Here is a 9,773-nt window from a genome sequence, read left to right on the forward strand (position 1 = left end):
GTCATTAAGTCGTTGGGACTCCAACCTGTACAAAGATCATGAAATAATAATTAATAATTAATATTATAAAAAAAATATTGTTTAATGAATTCAAAAATTTATTTGGAAATTTACAATATTTTAAATGTTTAAGTGTTAACCTGTTGCGCTTCTTGTTGTGTATTTTTTCAAATACACTCCAGTTGCGCTCACATCCTGAGGAGCTGCATGTTTGGCCGAGGATGCATACGACAAGCTTTTGCAAAAGGGGTACTCTGCCACCATACATCTTCCACCATGCATCTACAACAAAATTACAAATAAAATTATAATAAACATAAGAAAAAAATGGAATTTGAAGAGACAATGAAATTTGAAACAAAGTTACAAACTAAAAAATACCTGGCATTTTAATCGTCCTATCAGTGACAGCCATCTCAAAGCCAAATGTGCCACTTGCCATCTTATATGTCTCAATTTGTTTAGAGATCTCTATACGTTGTTCTGGAGATCGCACCATCTTCTGGACACAGGATAAGAATCCATCCATGATTTCAGCATCAAAATCAAACCCACATGCATAAGAAAATGCAGGGTTTAGGAAAAGCCCAACAGCATGAATGGGACGATGGAGTGTGTTGTTCCATCGCTCATCAATCACTCCCCATAGAAGGAGTTGTTTCTGAAACCCATAATCTTCCTTATCATCATAGTAGGCCCGAATGGCTTCTTTGGCCCTGTCCATGGCTTCATACAAATAGCCCATTGCGGGCTTCTCACCATCAACCAACCGAAGAACCTTTACCAAAGGTTCAGTAACGACGCACACCTCCTGCACTCCCGCCCAGAAGTCTTCCTGGTATGAAACTAGTCTGCATACGGCCTCTCCTTCTAGTTTGCGGCTCATTGACATAGCACGCCACTCCTCTGAAAGAAACATTCTCTTCACATCCCACATAGAATTCACGAGGGATTGAAGAGATATGAAACTCGTGGCAAACCGTGTAATGGCGGGGCACACTAACTCTTTGTTGTTGGTGAATCTTCTCATCAAGCTAAGCACAGATGTATGATTATATATAAATTTTGTGATGCTTTTTGATGAGTCAACAATATCTTTGACAAAGGAAATTTTCCCTATGTCCTCTAACATCAAATCAATACAATGGGCAGCACAAGGTGTCCAAAATAAAGTAGGATGCCTTTCCATAAGCATTCTACCAGCGGCAACATAATTTGCAACATTGTCCGTTATGACTTGGACAACATGTTGTTCACCCACCTCCAAAATAAACACATCTAGCAAATCACATAAAGTTCTTGCATCTTTGATTTGATGAGATGCATCAACAGATTTGATAAACATAGTCCCCTTGGGACAACTAACCAAGAAGTTTATAAGGGTTCTCCCCTTTTGGTCAGTCCAACCATCTGACATAACAGTGCATCCTGTTTGTGCCCATGATGCCCTAAAATCCTCCAATCTTTGGGTGCAGTCACGCTTTTCATCTTGAAGAATCCGGCCTTTGAAATCATGATAAGAAGGGATTTTGTACCCCAGGCCAACACTGGCAATAGCATCAACAGTGGGTTGGAAAAATGGATTATTCCTTACAATGCTGAAAGGAATATCACTCTAGAGGAGAAATTTTGCCATCAACCTGTCAGCTTGTTCTTTTTAGCATTGAACCGATAGATGGTTGTGAACCAGGTGTGGTTCGAAGAACAAAAAATGATGATGCAGCTACCGGATTGACTGATGTTGTAGTAGAACCAGTGCCACTTGGCCCACTTCCTTCAGCTGACCTTTTTAGTTGCCTTTTGAGTTCTTCTTTGGCCTCTCTAGTGTGCTCTAATTCTCCCAATGCTCTCATGGCTCTTTGGATAAGTTCAGGATTTGTATTTATACAAGGCCCCACATCATGTCCAGGGATTTGTGCAAGGTGAAACTTCAACCTGTACACCCCCCCGCGTATGTCCTTTCCACACAACTTGCAATTCAAGTTTTGTCTATCATTCGGAGCTTTAGGTTCACCATATTCCCAGAAAGGATCCAATTTCCTTGGCATGTTTGTTTTTGAATTTTGAATTTGCAAATCTATGGGAAAACAAGGATTAGAAAATAGGAATTTAGGATTACAATTTAGCATTTACAAAATTATAAGTTACAAATTTCCAGAATCCAAAGTTCCAAACCCAAGTTACCCAACCAAATGGCAAATGCCAAAAACAATGAAAAAACATAAACAATGTTTTAAAAAAATGAAAAAAAAATAAAATTGGTTCCCATAGTCATACCAATTTACCCATCCCAAATCAATGAAAAAATACAAAAAATTCTTTAAAAACAATGAAAACAAAAGGAAAATGGTGCCCATATGAAGTTTCTCAACCAAAAACAATGAAAAACAATGTTTTTAAACAAGGAAAACAAAAAAAATTAATCCACATACCGTTTTTATGGAGAAATTGGTGGTCTCCTCTTGAATTTGTCTTACAAGCACTTAGATTTGCTCACAAACCCTCCATCTCCTCTCTCCAACACGTTCTCCTCCTCCTACGCACGCCCACAGTCCAAATGAACCAAAAAAAAATCGAAAATCGGATTATAAACCCTGCTGCTCTGACCCCCACGCTTTTTTTCAGAAAAAAGCGCGTTTTTCGAAAAAAACGCGCTTTTTTCAGAAAAAATCGCCAAAAAAATAGCCACTTTTTACCCATAAAAAGCGCGATTTAATCGCCTTAGGGAAAAAAGCGCGATTAAATCGCGCTTTTAACAACATTGATTTTTATTTTAACAATAATAATTATTATTATTATTTTAATCAAATATAAAATCTTTAAATTAAAAACTTATGAATCAACAATAACCAATATACAAAATAAATATTTTAGATATTTTAAATTAAAATTAATCTTTTAAATATTTTAACTTTTGTTTATCTTGTTTACGATAGATTTTTTGGCGTAAATCACATGGTATTTCATTTGTCGACGCGTTTCGAACCAACCAGTGTGGTTCATCGTCAAGACAAGTTGAATGAACAGATCTCGCTTTGCATAAATGCCAGATCTGACTTCAACTTTGAAACCTGCAAGCGTGCCCGTTCAAAATGATGAACCTTGGTTGCAATGGCTTTTCCGTGTAGGGATTCAATTGTTGAATTGAGGCTTCTGTGATCCATATCAAGTTTACGATAGATTTTTCGGCGTAAATCACATGGTATTTCATTTGTCGACGCGTTTTGAACCAACCAGTGTGGTTCATCGTCAACGCAAGTTGAATGAACAGATCTCGCTTTGCATAAACGCTAGATCTGACTTCAACTTCGAAACCTGCAAGCATGCCCGTTCAAATGATGAACCTTGGTTGCAATGGCTTTTCTGTGCAGAGATTCAATTGTTGAATTAAGGCTTCTGTGATCCATATCAAATTTACGATAGATTTTTCGACGTAAATCACATGGTATTTCATTTGTCGACGCGTTTTGAACCAACCAGTGTGGTTCATCGTCAGGGCAAATTGAATGAACAGATCTCGCTTTGCATAAACGCTAAATCTGACTTCAACTTTGAACCCTACAAACATGCTCGTTCAAATATATCGCAAATACTCATACCAAGAAGAAAATTTATATATTTGTAATTATTAAATTTAAATACAAAATTTAGCTTTTACAATTAATGGGCAGGTGTCCACCTATTGAAAGCCTTTACATTTAACGGGTAGGTGTCCACCCATTGAAAACCTTTGAGTGCAGTGGTGACGAAATTCATTTTGCATTGCGTGTTAGATGTTCAAGTCCCCACTTTTGTCGCCCATCGATTAAAATACATCGAATGTTTTTGTTCTTATTTTTTTTAAATACTATGGTCAAACAACCACAATATTTAAAAATAAACGGCACTTTCCTACCATTATCTCACAAAGCGTCCAACCACAACCAACCGGTGTAGTGCCATTCCGGAAAGAACATTCAACAACAAATAAACAAATCTGTTACGTCAGACTTTGATCTACTTGGTTGAATGTTTAGGTCTTGGTTTGTCCTGCTGGGTGAAGGGTAAAACCTATCTATTATAAAGATTTGATTGGTCTTCACGGTGAGAACTTAGGTTTTGTTAGTTGCATTCCACAGTAAGGGCAAAGCCTATTTATTATACAGACTTGTTTTGTTTTAAATGTGAGTTGTCAAGTTTTGTGGGTTGTATTGCACAGTTTTGCTAGTTGTACATCAAGATTTCGCTGGCATGAATACAACTAGTGGAACTTTGATGTATGACTGGCGAAACTGTGAGCAATTTGTATAGGAGTCTATATGATAGATAAGTATACCTAATAACTTGATTTGGAGCTGCTCAAGTCATCCTTTTGTATCCAATCATGGTTTTTATATTGACTTAATATAATCTATGATGCTTTTTCTTTTAAAAAACTTTGCAATGTTTTTCATCCCTATTTGTTACTTGTTTTCTATAATTTCTTTGTAGATTTGCTTTGCACTGATGTATCGCTGCTGATTGAACAGTGTTGATCTTTCTAGCACTATGTTTCTGAGTGAACTACAGTTTACAAAACCTATAAACTATGTGGCAACTTTTATGTTTCTGAGTGAACTACAGTCTACAAGACCTATAAACTATGTGACCACTTTTATTGATAAAAGATTGTTATAATAGATAAGCGTTTCTTTGAGTGAAGTGGGTGTGAAATTTTGATTGGTTCCAAATGACAGGAATAGTCAGGAACAGTCTGCGAGATAGACGGGAACTAGCAGAACAGAGGAGAAAACAGAGCTTCATACCGAGTAGAGACAAAGTGCGGAAGCTGAAACACAATTGAAGAAATAAGTTACTGAAGTTGGAATCTTAAAGCAGAGATAGGTAACTGGTGTTGGAATTTTAGAGTGGTAAGTTTCAAATCTTTAAAATTATTTTGAGGGGGTAAGGTATTATTGTTGTGTCACACTCCGATGTAATTCGAGGAAATCTAATCTGGCTAAGGCTCTGATACCATATTAAGATTTGTCCCTGTAGTTATTGTTAAACTTCTAAACCCTTCCCATACATTTAGTGAACAGTAAGTCCCAGTGAGCATAAATCCCATATTCTTCTGAGAATAGTGATTAATTCACATAATCAATTCCCAAATTTGCAACTATTAACTACAATTCATCCAAATACAAATACTCCTGTTAATAGTTAGACTGTGAATACTTGCGGACAAATCATCCACATCGTATAGCCAGTGAACAATGATTATCATTAAACTAATGTCATCCAGGCATTCATTAAGTTAAATGTCGAAATTCTCCCCAAAACAGAGTTGCACCTCAGCAAGTGTTCGGCGTTTGGTTGCACCAATAAGACCTCCGAAGCCCATCTAAGCATGGAAGGCAGCTTGTCCTCAAAACTCGCCATGGACATTGTTCGGAAGCTCTCCAATATGATACCAGCCGTAAGACTTGCATTTCCTATTATAGATGTAATTTTAAACTTCCAATAATGTTTAGCATCCTCATACAAATGCTTTTAACACTACATCCTCCACCTTCAAATCCAATAATCTCTGATAATCCCTTTCTGTCAACCAAAGAGCCACCTCTGCAGCTGGTCAATGCTCTGTATGCAGAAAATCAAAGATATTTAAAACGATTATGACAGAGCACCTGGTCAATGTGTTTTAAGATTTGATATTGGAGTGATTGTGCTATCTTCCAAGTATTATTTACAATCTGTATCTGTTTCAAGCCATTCTGAGTTTTCATCGTTCTTGATATTTGCATCCATTTCAAAATTGTTTAGATGTTACATCCATTTCAATTATGTTTTGAGTTTTCATCATTCTTGATATTTGTATCCATTTCCAGGTGTTTGAAGTTTCACTATTTTTGAAAATTGACATCCATTTCAAGGTGTTTGAGGTTTTGGAAGGTTTGGCATTTCAAGGTGTTTGAGGTTCTACCATTCAGTACTGGATATTTGCATCTATTTCAGGGTGTTTCAAGGATTCACCATTCTTTACTTGATATGGCATTTATTTCAAGGTGTTTGGCAGGTTGTGTCCTTAGATACTAACGAGCAACCTCATCCCATGCTTCAAACTCTAATCAAGGGATGCAAACATAAACTTCCAAGAATGCTTAGCATCTTCATAGAAGAAGGTTTTAACAGTAGATTTTCCATAATCTCTAATAACTCCTTCCTGTAAACCAGAAAATCTCTTTGGCAATTGATAGTGCCGAAAACACAAATCTAAATTAATTTCGTGGGCATTATGATGCAGACTCGGCACAAAATCCACTCAAGTCCTGATTTCGTAAGCATTATGATGTAGATTCAGCATAAAACCCACTCAAATCCAAATTTCGTGGGCATTATGATGCAAACTGAACAACTCAAAACCCTCACCAATCTACTGACCAAAAGAATTGCTCAACTATCTGCTCTAGGCAGATAACAAAGAAAATCTGCTACCCAACTTCAGGGGATGTCGTCAATCACAATCAAAGTTCTTGGATGCAAAAATACAACAGAATACAGACAAGACAGATGCGCACAAGACTTCTGTTTCTTATTCAATATTCAGACCATTAAAAGACTAACTGTCTTACTTTATCTCATTAATTCTTGGACAGCTGAATCACTTTCAACTGCTTATTACGGTGAAACCAATATTTAAAAGGTCATAGGCCATTAATGCAGTAATGCAGTTGGTTTGCATATGACCGATAAATTTAAACAAATATAACTCTAACCATGGACATATACAGGCCATAGGCCCATTAATACAATTGGGTTATATATACACCCATAGATATATAAATCTAACCATAGACATATATAGCTAGGCTACATTAATGGCCCTATAGACAGACAAATAAGCTCTGCCCATTTACATAATCTACTAAATTTTAAGCTTTTTAGATCATTAGACTCCAACAATTCACCGGAAACCCTACATGTTAACTATCAAGAGCATTAGACTCCAACGAGAATACCACAGAGGATTTAATCATTGAATTTGCACTATAGCATTCATGTAGACAGTAGAATTACAGAGATGACACTCAATTACACTCACTATTTACATTCACTATTTGCACCTGAATTGATCCTCATGGACAGGATTAGGAAACCAATTATGGAAAATAAAAAGAAACACTCCCCTGTTTCTCACAGAGCAACAGGTTAAGCTATTTCTGCTTCAGAGGTAGATTGTCAGTTGTCTTCACAGAAGTTCGTCCTTCTTGCCGCCCAGATATTTCTCCTCGTCAATCTCCTCCCAGCCCAATGATCTTTCTCAATTACTCAGGAATTCTGCTGCACTGCCCAGCAGTATGCCTCAACTGCTTAAGCGATCTTCTTGTCCAGAGACTCCTCGATTGCTGCACTGGAAGTCGCTCCCTTGTCGGAGAGTCCACTGCTTCTCTTATTTCGTTTCCGTAAACGAATTCTCGCGTTTTCTGCTCTCTCTTATAATTCTTCCTGATCGATCTCCTCCGTTGCAATGAATTTCGGTTCCATTTTAGTCTGTATCAGATCGACTGTGCAGTATAAACGGCAAAGGCCTATCTGGGATTTCAGGAATTTCGCCCACTCCATCCAGCATCCTCACGGCTTCCACCATTCGAGGTCTGAATGCCACCATCACATGCGAGCACAGAATACCCACCAAAACAAATCTCTCCATCACGCTCATTGCCCCGTTCTGCCGAATTTCCTCGTCTACGATTTCACTGGTCCTGCCACTTTTTACCAGCGACCATGCCCAATCCGTGATGAGATAATGGGAGACCGACTTCCCATCGGTGTCCAGCGCCTTTCTGCCGCTCATGATCTCCAGCAGCAAAACCCCAAAGCTATATACATCGCTCTTATCTGTGAGCTGACCATAGAGAGCATATTCAGGGGCCAAATAGCCATGCGTCCCTGCTACTTTGGTGGTGATATGGGATTCTCCTACTTTAGTCATCATTCTCGCCAGACCAAAATCGGCCACACAGGCATTCATTTCGTCATCCAGCAGAATGTTAGTAGCTTTGATGTCTCTGTGATAAATCGCGGGCTCGACACCGTCGTGCAGATAAGCCAGCCCTTTGGCTGTTCCAAGGACGATGTTCCTACGCTGCGGCCAGCTCAAAGGCCGCGCCTTCGACTCTCGTCCAAATATATGATCGTCCAGACTTCCATTGGGCATATAATCGTATATCAGAAACCGCTGGTGCCCTTCCTTCTCATCGCTGGCTACGCAGCATCCCCTCAAAACAATCAGATTCCTGTGCTTGATATTGTTAATGATCTCCACTTCGTTGAGGAATTCGGAATCCCCCTCGCGCGTGCAGTTTCTGATTCTCTTCACAGCTATCTGCCGACCATCCGGGAGCGTTCCTCTGTACACTGTACCGAAACCCCCTTGACCGATGAAATTGGTCTCACTGAAATTATCGGTGGCGTCCCTGATCAATCGAATGTCGAACCACACTGCCCCGGTGTTGGGTTTCATGGCTGTCTTTAGAACTTTCTGATTGCGCTTTACGAATCGCCTGTGCAGCATAGCCTTAGGATCAATCCTCCTCACCCACAAAGCGTAGAAAATCCCTAGACCACAGATCAGGGCAGCGGCCAGGGCAGTGCCCATCAAAGCGTATGCCAAAACTCGGCTATCCGACGCGGTTTGGACAAAGGGCACGCGGAGGATACACTGAGCAGTATTTATGTTCTTGGGGCCGAACTCATTAACCACTCCGGCCGCATACAGACAAGTGAAATAAAAGCATTTTATACTTGTTGCCTCGTTCGTCAAATTTTTGTAGGTGTCCACCAGTATCTTGGTAACGAGACCTCCACTTTGCGTGCACTGCTGACAGGCGCCTACATCTGAGAGGTCGCCTTTGCAGGCCGAATCCAGGGGAGTATTCTTCACTTTGCGAAGCCAGTCCTGCTTGGTCTGTATGCCTGCGCAAAGGTCTGGGCTAGAAACAAACTCAGAAGTATTCTCGAAGCAGTTTCCCAGCAAGTCTGGTGAGACACCCACAGAGTCCAGCTGCAGTTGAAATTGCTCGAAACAGGACACGGCAGAGGCATTACTCGGGAACTCGAATTTGGATGCATCTCTCAAATACTGAGCCAATCCTATGCCGAGCAATCCACGCAATATCTGGCAGCAATTGGCTTTATTAATCGGCGTTTGACAGGAAGACTTGTCCCACGGCAATTGATGGACATAATCAAGAGACATCGGACATTCCGTATCAGAGGCCATCGCCCTATTCAACAGCAACAGTAGCAACAGGATGCTCTCCATTTTCATTTAGTTCTCATAAACGCTACTGTTTCTTCAGCCATCATAAAAACCTGGGCCGTGGATACATAACATCGCCTGAACGCGCTGCACCGACAGTATCACCTGCCGCCTCACTAATTCCAAATCATATAGAGCCAATTTCGGCTTAAATTTACTTATATACCCGTACCAGATAGTGACTTCTGTCTCAGTTTTGCTTTAAATTAACATGTATATTGCATATGTACAGCACAGATAATTAAAATACATGCGGACGCCATATAAAACAAGATTGCATTGATAACATCTACTGCTGTACAGAATGACATCACTCTGGACAGGGGAGTCGGGGACCTCTGTTCGGTATGAATACATTATGGATTCCGTCGGCTGAAAGGATTCTGCGTGGAAAGTGGTTGCTTTAATCAACCCTCAAGTTGCGTTTCGAATATCTAATTTCTAAATTCTAAAGGAAATGGGATTACTCCCGCACTTATTCCATTGAAAA

General features: G+C 39.6%; 1 pseudogene; it reads right to left on the reverse strand.

The window, feature by feature from the left end:
- Window positions 1-6,977: 6,977 nt before the first annotated feature.
- On the reverse strand, window positions 6,978-9,452 carry LOC149217201 (putative receptor-like protein kinase At1g11050 pseudogene; annotated as a pseudogene).
- Between the last annotated feature and the right edge of the window lie 321 nt (window positions 9,453-9,773).

The sequence above is a fragment of the Pinus tabuliformis genome, chromosome 1_1 (genome assembly GCF_031772625.1).
Source record: "Pinus tabuliformis cultivar Carrire ecotype Pingquan chromosome 1_1, CPIR1, whole genome shotgun sequence".
In the NCBI taxonomy this organism is placed as follows: Eukaryota; Viridiplantae; Streptophyta; class Pinopsida; order Pinales; family Pinaceae; genus Pinus; species Pinus tabuliformis.